At 45.0% G+C, this 11,337-nt stretch overlaps 1 long non-coding RNA gene across 1 annotated transcript; it reads right to left on the bottom strand.

Annotated features, from left to right (window-relative positions):
• Positions 1-678: 678 nt before the first annotated feature.
• Positions 679-10,942, bottom strand: LOC115636058. Its single transcript, XR_003996803.1, has 3 exons — positions 10,832-10,942; positions 9,240-9,242; positions 679-691 (listed from the first exon to the last, which is right to left on the bottom strand). It is a non-coding gene; the product is annotated as an uncharacterized LOC115636058 (long non-coding RNA).
• Between the last annotated feature and the right edge of the window lie 395 nt (positions 10,943-11,337).

The following is an 11,337-nucleotide window of genomic DNA, read 5'->3' as shown; positions in this document are numbered from 1 at the left end:
AAGGATCCATTTTGCCAATCGAGGACTAGATATGTGGCTGTTAGGATATAGATATTTAGGCCTGTTTGTAAAGGCCTATACTGTAAGAATTTAGGTGTATGTTTATTATTTAGCTAGTTATAGAGGTATAAAAGAAAGAATTAAAATTACAGTTTGCCTGTTTATAGGCCTTTTTTTACTATGATAGTTTAAGGCCGTGTTTTTAGGCTAAGATTTTTGGCTAAGCAGCAGAGGCAGCCATAAGCTGGGAAGCGTATGGTTACATTTTTACATTTTAAACTGATTACATTAAAATAAGGTGCTATTGGGCTATTAGAAATACAATTTTATTCCGATATTGCCTATTACCCCCAAATAAAGAAAAAAGCCTAAAAGATGTAAACCATATCTTAATAGCATTCTGTCTGGCAAAAACTCACTTATTAATAGCTAAAATGTAAAATCCTTATTTCTTTGTTGTTTTATGACTGTAGTCCCCACTTCCCTATTGTTTGGCTGTATAATCTATGTCTGGTTCTGGAATTGTTTCTCTCTGCTGTATAATTAATTTTGTTGGGTGTAAACCAATTAAGGTGGTGGGATATAATTGGTTAAATAATTATGTTACAATATGTTAGGATTGGTTAGTTAAATTTTAGTAAAATAATTGGTTAAGATCTAGCGAAGGAAAACACTAGTTTTACTATATAGTCTGCAGTCAGTCAGGAAGTAAAGAGGGAAATGGGAACAGGGAATGGAGGGTGGGGGAATTGGAGTCATGTTTTGCTAAGGGGGAATGGGAACAGGGATACAGACAAGGCTCTGTGGTGTCCGAGCTGGGAAGGGGGACGCTGAGGAAGGAAACTGGAATCATTGCTTGCTAAAAGTTCACCCCAATAAACATCAGATTGTTTGCACCTTTGGACTTCAGGTATTGTTGCTCTCTGTTCATACGAGAAGGACAAGGAAAGTGAGCAGGTGAAGGAATAAGCCCCTAACATCTTGGTGCCGGTGACTCGGATGCATCACATCGGATAGGTGAATGGCAGCCTGTAAGTCCCCCTCCCCAACAGTCTGCGCAGCTGCTTGGAGGGGGTATAGTGAACTCTCGTGATGGTAGTTGTGGGCTCTGGCAAGCCAGTGTACAGGATTTTTTGAATAACTGGATAAGGAAGAACCAGAGCCCATATCAAGTGCAGGGGTCAGCCTGGGATGAGATTAAAAAGGACATGGAGGAAGTGTCAGGGGACCCAGAGGGATGGGAGGTGGCTGAGGAGCCCACCCTCCTTTGGTATATGGGTAGTGGAAGAAGGTCCCTGCCCCTGGGAACTGGATGCCTTCCAGGGAAAGGAGGCACTTCAGTCTACCTGTGAGAGGTTTGAAGTAAGGGCAGCATTATGGGAAGCTGCCAGTAATCTTTCAGGTTTGGTGCTGTTTCAACAGGGGCTGCTGAAGGGTTATAAATTAGTTGGGGTGGTTAGAGATGATTTGACACAACAGGGTTTAGAGTCAGAAGCAGAGTTAACGGACCAGCTTTAGAGACAGGAGCTGGGACTTGGTCCTGGGGGAAGGTTTCAAAGTGGAAAATGACAGGAGCAGCTGACAACCCCCACTCTTCTCCCAGAGCCAGAATGAGAACCTGGGGGGGAGGGTTCCCAGCTGTTTCAACCCAGGGACCCTATGTTTGGCTCAGAGCTAATTATGTCCTTTGCTTCTTTCTCTTCTTTTTCTCAGTTTACTTAATTTGCTGCTGGGAGCCTGTACTTCAAACTGACCTTGCAGGGTTAACTGGTTTTTTTCCACCTCTTACTCCCCCCACCTTTCCACACTTTTGTTTTGCTACTACCACCACTATGCTTCTGTCCCCAGAAGCCTGTACAGCTATTCTAGACAAAACGGGCCCTTTCCCCACAGAAATGGTCTATAAGGACCTGCTGCAGGCAGCAGGTGGATACATAATCTAATCAAAATTATTTAACTATTGGGTGATGTAATCAAAATCACTGAAGAAATGTCAGGGGTTTCTATGGAAACTTCACTTGGCTGCCCCTGGTTGTCTCTGGTTGTACAAGATGGGAGTGTGATCAGGGTACATTCCAGCAGCTCCCATTGGCCCGCAGCAGTGATCCACGGCCATTGGGAGCTGCGATTGGCCGGACCTGAGGATGGGATGGGTAAACACTGGCCCAGCCCGCTAGGGGCTTTCCCTACACAAGCGGCGACCCCTGTTTGAGAAACCCTGATCTCAGAAGAGTCACCACCCAAGAAATGTACACACACCACTGCCTTGGAAAAAACCATTCAAAATGAGATCACACAGTTACTGGCATCAAAAGTTAAACAGAAGATTGTGGCAGATCTCAAGTCAGATATTACTCTGTTATTCTGGACTGCACACTTGACATCAGCCATATGGAACAAATGACTTTAATGGTGCGTTTTGTAACAACAACAGAACCTAGTGACAATGTCCTGCAATGGTGACTGTCAGAGAGCATTTTCTAGCATTTATTGACATTGATGATACTATGACAGGAGCTGGTGTGATAAATGTGCTTCTTAAAAAGCTGGAAGATCTGGGAATTGTGATAGCTGACATGAGAGGTCAGGGCTACGATAATGGTGCCAACATGAGAGGAAAGGACAGAGGAGTGCAGACACGGATCCGAGAGTTAAACCCTGGAGCTTTTTTGTCCCATGCAGTTCTCATTCATTGAACTTGGTGGTCAGTGATGCAGCATCAGCTTCTAGTGAGGCTGCTGAATTTTTTAATGTAGTTCAAAGCATCTATGTATTTTTCTCTGCATCAACTCATTGATGGCAAATTTTGAAGCAACATCTGGGAACATCCTCTCTGACACTGAAACCACTGAGAGCCACATGATGGGAAAGTCGGGTGGAGGCGATAAAGCCTATCAAACCCCACACTGGGAAGATAGATGATGCCCTAGTTGCCATTATGGAGGATAATGCTATGACAGGAACTGTTTGTGGGAGAACAGTGGTAGAGGGAAATGGAATCATCAGAAACATACAGAACTTCACATTTCTGAGTGGCTTAGTGTTGTGGCATGACACACTGTTTGAAATAAATGTTGTAAGCAAGAGACTCCAAGGTGTTGGCCTTGATATATCTGGAGCAATGAAACAACTGGACAAAGCAAAGTCATTCCTACAGTCTTACCGGTCAGATGAGGGATTTCAAAACGTTCTGAAGAGTGCACAGAAGTTGGCAGAGAAACTTCACACTGAAGCTATTTTCCCACTCATTCAAGAATACAAGAGTCACCAAAGAAGAAAACATTTTGATTATGAGGCACGGGATAATCCCATAAGAGACCCCGAACAACAATTCAAAGTTGAATTCTTTAACCAGGTGCTAGACCAGGCCTGCACAACTTGTAAAGCGGCGAGGGCCACATTACCCCAAAGAAAACAGCTGAGGGCCGAAAGCCCCCGGCCCCATGGAAACACCTCCCCCCAGCACCTCTGGCCCCCGCGGAAACACCCTGCCCCAGCGCCGCCCAGCCCTGCAGAAACAAACCCTCCTTCCCCAGCGCCGCCCCACCAAAACAGCTGTGGGCCAAAAAGGAAGGTTGGGGGTGGGGAGGTGATACTTGATTTTAAATCAACCAGGGGCTCCAAGCTGAAGAGGTGGCTGGGAGCCCTCAGGGGCAAATTAAGGGCCTGGGGGTCCGGCAGCCGGGAGAACTGGAGCTTTGCGGGGCTGGGGCAGGGATTTAAAGATCCCAGAGCTCCTGCCTCTGAGGGGAGCCCTGAGCCCTTTAAATCTCAGCCACGGCCGAGATTCAAAGGGCTTTGGGCTGCCCGCAGAGCGCCGTGTGCGCGGGATTTAGAATCCCCCCGCGGGCCGTATGTTGTGCAGGCCTGTGCTAGACTGTGCAATACAGTCGGTTGAAGAACGTTTCATGCAGCTCAAGGAACACAGCAGTATATTTGGGATGTTGTATGATATTCCCAAACTCCTCACTATACCTGAAGAAGCAATGCAGGGCACTAGAGACAGTGTTGACACATGACGATAAGAGCAATATTGATGCGAGTGATTTAAGTGATGAACTGAAAGCCTTTTCAAGATACATTTCAGCAGGATCAACTCCAAAGGCTGTTCTGGAATATATGTGCACAAATAAGATAACCACCCTCTTTCCAAACGCTTTTGTTGCTCTGCACATACTTCTAACACTTCCTGTAACAGTTGCCAATGGAGAATGCAGCTTCTCCAAGCTGAAGGTAATAAAAACACATCTACATCCCACAATGACCCAGGAGAGGCTGGTCGACCTTGCAACCATCTCAATACAGCATGAGCTGGCCCAGACTGTGGACCTTCAGCAGGAAGCAGTTTAAATCTTTGCAACCAAGCTGACATGGAAAGCACCACTTTGATTATTCAAACAGATAAAAATGCCAGTGTTTACTATGCAGACAAGAAAAGTTACATTTGTTGTTCAGGTGTTTGAAAGTTAAGTGTTACTTAACATTTTTGAACAAGGCAACTAAGTTGTTAGTTCTTCTTTATTGGGGTAGGTAGCAGAGCAGTACCATGAGAGAAGTCGAACAGGAAGAAGGCAGAATTGAGACCTTTCAAAGTTTTGGCCCAAGTGAGGAGGCATTAGGGTGTCATTTGAGCTCCCCGCCTCAGGTGCCAAAAATGTTGTGGGTCAGCCCTGCTGCCCAGGTACCCCTGGAAAAGTAAAGGACATATGGCGACATATTTCTTGATAGGGCCAGACATCAAGGTGGAAGGTGTCGCTATTCCATTAGCCCCTCTGCCCCTTGTGTATAATGTCCTGCACCTTCTCTTATACAGGCATACCACACCTATTCCAGTTAGAGTTCCAGATTTCCCATTATAGTGGGTCTGAGAAGGTTGGGTCCAGGATGTCTAGGACACTACGGGGTGGAGAGGGCTTACTACATTACTTATAGGTTATTTTTACATGCAGTGTAACACAAGTACAGTTACCAATACACCAGCTGCTATGATAATTTACAGCAACTCTGAGTTTTGACCACTGGTTTAACATTTTGGCCACCCTCAAAGCACTGCCTCTCCTCCTTCGACAGGTTTAAGAGGTTAATGTGTTTAGTTGCAGTTGCTGGCAGTTGCAACAAGTTGCCCCTGAAGGCTTTGCGTGCTTTTGTTTATATGATAAGTTTATTGAATGTTTACAGAGAAATGACATGGATGCACCCTAGGTCCAAACAGTGGCATCTGATAGATTATACCATTGTCAGAAGGCGAGACATCCGAGAAGTACTGATCACCAAAGTGATGCGAGGCGCAGAATGCTGGACAGACCACAGATTAGTCAGGACGTCTCTCCAACTCTACATCGCTCCCTCTTGGCACAAACGCCCCTAAGCATGTACAACCTGCTTTCAACATAGTCAAACTGAAGGATGCTCAATGTTTCAACAACTTCCAGAAGAGTCTTGATGAGAAACTGACATCCCACAGACAACTGATCGGTACTGCAACCGAAAAGTGGGACCAGTTCAAGCAGATGATAACTGACACAGCAATAACATCTCTTGGACCAAAGAAAAGAACACATCAGGATTGGTTTGATGAGAACCAAGAAGAATTATGCTCAGCACTGGAAGTAAAGAGAAAAGCCTTTATTGAATGGCAGAATGATCACTCCTCAGTCTCCAAAAGGGACCATTTCAAGTACCTTCAGAGCAAAACACAGAAAGACCTCCGTCAGATACAAGACAACTGGTGGGAGAGCAAAGCCAAAGAAATTGAGCACTATGCTGAGACCCACAACTCAAAGATGTTCTTCAATGCTATTAAGACTGTTTATGGATCTTCTAAACTAAGGACCACCCCACTGCTCTCATCAGACCACACAACGCTGATTAAAAGTAAAGAAGGCATCAACGAAAGATGGTGAGAACACTTTAGCAACCTTCTCAATAGACCATCAACTGTGAATAATAATGTCCCCAATGAAATTCCTCAACAACCTGCTCTGACAGATCTTGATTCTTCGCCTGCTATAGATGAGATTAAGAAAGCTGTTAGCCAGATGAGTTCAGGAAAAGATCCTGGAAAAGATGGAATACTAGCCGAGATATACAAAGCAGCAGGTCCAGTAGCATTAGCAGCATTCCACAGCGTGATCATCAGCATCTGGGAGGATGAAAACATACCACAGGACCTCCGTGACGCTACTGTTGTCTCTTTTTTCAAGAACAAAGGCAACAAAGCGGAATGTGGAAATTATAGAGGCATATCCCTCCTCTCTGTTCGAGGGAAAATCATCGCCCACATCATCTTGAACCGCCTAATAGCCAGTATTTCCGAAGCAAATCTACCTGAAAGTCAGTGTGGTTTTTGAACTGGCCAGAGCAGTCGACATGGTGCTTGCTGTCAGACAAATACAAGAGAAGTGCATTGAACAGAACATGCACCTGTATGCTGTCTTCATAGAACTGACAAAGGCGTTTGATACCATCAACAGGAAGCCCTTTGGACTATTCTAACACGACTTGGCTGCCCAAGAAAATTTGTCTAGATTATATATCTTTTTCATGACAGCATGACAGGCGAAGTATTGTCTGATGGAGCCACATGTGCCCCCTTCAACATCACCAACGGCGTGAAACAAGGATGGGTTCTCGCTCCTGTCCTATTTAACCTGTTCTTTGCATGTGTCCTTAACCATGCAATGAAAGATCTGGATCGAGGTACATATTTGAAATACTGGCACGATGGTTCACTTTTTGACCTTCATCGCCTGAATGCAAAGCCTAAGACAGTGCAGAAACTCCTTCTTGAGGCACTCTTTGCTGACGACTGTGCCCTCATGGCTCACACTGAAAATGATCTTCAGCACATTGTCAACAAGTTTGTCGAGGCCTTGCAACTCTTCGGACTAACTATCAGCCTCAGAAAGACAGAAGTTCTCCATCAACCTGCACCTGGATCAAATGCTTCTGTCCCTAGTATCTCCATTGATGGCACTCAGCTTAAAGTAGTGGAGAACTTTAAATACCTGGATAGTGTCATATCCAGTGATGGATGGATCAACGCACGAATATCCAAAGCAAGCCAGGCACTTGGCTATCTGCTGTTCTTTCATCTCTTTTGTACGGGTGCAAAACATGGATACTATATAGGCATCAGATCAAGCAGCTCGAAGCATTCCACATGCATTGCCTCCGCAACATCATGAAGATCTGCTGGCAAGACAAAGTGCCCAATCTTGAGGTCCTCGAGAGAGCCCAGATGACAAACATTGAAATGATGATCATGGAGTCACAGCTATGTTGGACTGGTCATGTCAGCCGCATGGATGCCAACAGAATCCCCCGTCAGCTTCTCTATAGTGAGCTCTCCCAGGGCATCCGACATATAGGTGATCCACGAAAACATTACAAGAATACCATCAAAGCCAATCTGCAGTATAGCAGTATCAAACCCAGGGACCTTGAGGACGCCGCCAGCGACAGAACACAGTGGTGTGCAACAGTCAGAAATACCTGCATTGCCTTTGAGGAAGACCGCTGCCGGCGTCTATAAGAGGCACGCGAATGACGTCACAGAGCACCAGCAGTGCACAACCCGCTGACTGCGAACTTCCCATGTACCATCTGCAGCAAAATGTGTACCTCTAGAATTGGCTTGTATAGTCATCAGAGGGCACACCATGAGACCAACAATAGATGATTTGCTCAGATTTGTCATCATCGGATCGATGGACTACCAAGACAGAGAAATGAGCTATTGTTTAAACCAACTTAACCACTTGGTATGGAATCAGGCAGTATGCCCTGGTTTAATTATTTACAGCAATAAGATTTACAGATTTATTTGTGCACCAACGTTTATATAGCAGTGTATTGGTCTGTGTAGTGTGGCTATGGGCTGGTGTAATTGTGTCCCTTAGTCATATGTACATTCCCAGCAAAATACCTCATACACAGTACCCCCTATTGTCCACCCCTTGCCATAGGCCATTGATTTTGCTCCTTCATAGTCATAGGAGAGGGGCACAGCCAAACATCTTCTCTGGATTTACACCATTTTACACACCCCTTCATTGATTTGCAGAGAGCTTCTTCTCTTCTTATTTCCATAGGGCTTGTGGGGCCCACCTTAGCTGCCGTTTTATTTCCAGGTACCATGGTAGCTTTATTATTCAGCTGTGCATTTTGCATTCCCACACACATCTCCCCCCAGGTCAGCCTTGTGAAGCCATCCGCTACCCATGCCATGAGGTTTTCTGTTTATTGAAACACAACAATGCTAGAAACAAGAGAAACACCACAGACAAACAACACAAATAGATTTATGGTATTCTGGGTTATTCTTTTGCTGGAGCCAGCTTGCTTGTAGAGTGTCTGAAAAACAAAAGAAACAATTTCCATCCCTTTGGTGGGGACAGATTATTGCTTAATAATAATACTCTGACTTGCTGCACCCAACCAGAGAACGAGAACTGTTTTTCTCCGACAATACCAATTCCTTTACAATTTTTTTTGCTAACTGCAGGAAAAGCAGAAGAATTACCTCCAGGCTTTCCTTATTTTGTTTTATAGTTAGGCTAGTGAATTACCCCACTTATTGGTTATTTATGAAATTAATGAGGTGGTGTGCCTCAGTTTCCCCTCTTGCACAACAGACCGAGTTTGCAACAGTTTTTTTGCCGTACCAAGCTCTAAATTTATTCTTATGTAATAGCTGAGAGACACCTTTAGATTTTAGCATCATCTACACACCCACCCACCTACCTTGGGGTGAGCCAGTCCCCTTTATTTTTAGGCTTGACTTGTTTTTTTTACCTTTCTTTTCTGGAGGGCCATAATTTGAGTTTTTTAGATGTATTTATTACTTGTAGGTTTTTTGTGCTGCCACTTATGGGCAGTTTTTTTCTCCCCCCATCAACTAGATAATTTGTGTTTACGCAGAGGCTTTTGGATTTAAAGCTATGAGCAGCTTAGAGACTGTTTTAAAAGGGACACATTTGACTTTCACCAGAGTTCTGATTACTTTTCACTTTCATTTTCTACTCTAAGATGCACACAGATCTGAAAAAGAAAGCACAACCGATTGTGGCCTCTTTTAGAGCCCCAATAGGATTTTAATTAAGTACTATGTTTTGTTTGCATTTCTTTTACCTCTTCTTTAGTATACACAGAACACATCCTAGGAAAATGCACATTTTCCCCATAGTTTAACCTCCACAACATGATATTAGCCATATTAATTCTACACAAGGTGTAACTGCCTCCCCTGTGCCCACAGAGTTTTTATGAACCTCCACCAAAGCAACAGTTTGCTCCCCCAGAGCCACCCCGATGCTTAGTTCTTTTATTATCACTCCCCTTTTCCTTTTCTTTTCCCTGTGCACACACACAAAATTCTCTTCTAACATCCCTTGCACTGCGATTACTTTTTTTTTACACAACTGTACCCCGATCACACTCCCATCTTGTACAAGCAGAGACAGCCAGGGGCAGCCAAGTGAAGTTTCCATAGAAACCCCGGACATTTCTTCAGTGATTTTGATTACATCACCCAATAGTTAAATAATTTTGATTAGGTTATCTCTCTGCCTGCTGCCTGCAGCAGGTCCTTATAGACCATTTCTGTCGGGAAAGGGCCCGTTTTGTCTAGAATAGCTGTACAGGCTTCTGGGGACAGAAGCATAGTGGTGGTAGTAGCAAAACAAAAGTGTGGAAAGGCAGGGGGTGGGTGGGGGGAAGAGGTGGAAAGAAACCAATTAACCCTGCAAGGTCAGTTTGAAGTACAGGCTCCCAGCAGCAAATAAAGTAAACTGAGAAAAAGAAGAAGAGAAAGAAGCAAAGGACATAATTAGCTCTGAGCCAAGCGTAGGGTCCCTGGGTTGAAACAGCTGGGAACCCTCCACCCCAGGTTCTCATCCTGGCTCTGGGAGAAGAGTGGAGGTTGTCAGCTGCTCCTGCCATTTTCCACTTTGAAACCTTCCCCCCTGCCCCCAGGACCAAGTCCCAGCTCCTGTCTCTAAAGCTGGTCTGTTAACTCTGCTTCTGACTCTAAACGCTGTTGTGTCAAATTATCTCTAACCCCCCCAACTAATTTATAACCCTTCAGCAGCCCCTGCTGAAGCAGCACCAAACCAGAAAGATTACTGGCAGCTTCCCATAATGCTGCCCTTACTTCAAATCTCTCACAGGTAGACTGAAGTGCCTCCTTTCCCTGGAAGGCATCCAGTCCCCAGGGGAAGGGACCTTCTTCCACTACCCATATACCAAAGGAGAGTGGGCTCCTCAGCCACCTCCCATCCCTCTGGGTCCCCTGACACTTCCTCCATGTCCTTTTTAATCTCATCCCAGGCTGACCCCTGCACCTGGTACAGGCCCTGGTTCTTCCTTATCCAGTTATTCAAAAAATCCTTTACACCAGCTTGCCAGAACCCACAACTACCATCACGAGAGTTTGCTATACCCCCTCCAAGCAGCTGCGCAGACTGTTGGGGAGGGGGACTTACAGGCTGCCACTCACCTATCCGATGTGATGCATCCGAGTCACCAGCACCAAGATGTTAGGGGCTTATTCCTTCACCTGCTCACTTTCCTAGTCCTTCTCGTATGAACAGAGCAACAAAACCCCAAGTCCAAAGGTGCAAACAATCTGATGTTTATTGGGGTGAACTTCCAGCAAGCATGATTCCAGTTTCCTTCCTCAGTGTCCCCCTTCCCAGCTCTGACACCACAGAGCCTTGCCTGTGTCCATGTTCTTATTCCTCCCCCCAGCAAAGCATGATTCCAGTTCCCCCATCCCTCATTTCCTGTTCCCATTCCCACCCTTTGCTTCCTGATTGACTGCAAACTATACAGTAAAACTTTCATTTTGCTTAGCTAGACCGTAACCAATTATTTTACTAAAATTTAACTAACCAATCCTAACATATTGTAACATAATTATTTAGCCAATTATATCCCACCACCTTAATTGGTTTACACCCAACAAAACTGATTATACAGCAGAGAGAAACAATCCCAGAACCAGATTATACAGCCGAACGATAGGGAAGTGGGGACTACAGTTATAAAACAACCAAGAAATAAAGATTTTACATTTTAGCTGTAACTTTAGCGCCTTCGTGGCCAAGATGGAGTCTGCTCTGCAGGCAGCTGTGGCCAAGAGAAGATGCGCACAGGACTGTAGCAGGAGAAATCCCTTCCACCCCAGGGGCACCTGTTCCAACCCCCCCCGAGTGAACACCCACACCCACAGGAAAAGTACAATGGATACAACAAAGGGAGGTATTTATTTAAAGAGGGATGAGAGGAGAAAGACAAAGAGAGGAAATATAAGGGGAGCAGTAAAACAGGGCTGCA

The sequence above is a fragment of the Gopherus evgoodei genome, chromosome 1 (assembly GCF_007399415.2).
Source record: "Gopherus evgoodei ecotype Sinaloan lineage chromosome 1, rGopEvg1_v1.p, whole genome shotgun sequence".
In the NCBI taxonomy this organism is placed as follows: Eukaryota; Metazoa; Chordata; order Testudines; family Testudinidae; genus Gopherus; species Gopherus evgoodei.
Note: the sequence above shows the minus strand (reverse complement) of the source record. Positions and strands in the feature narration are given on the sequence as shown.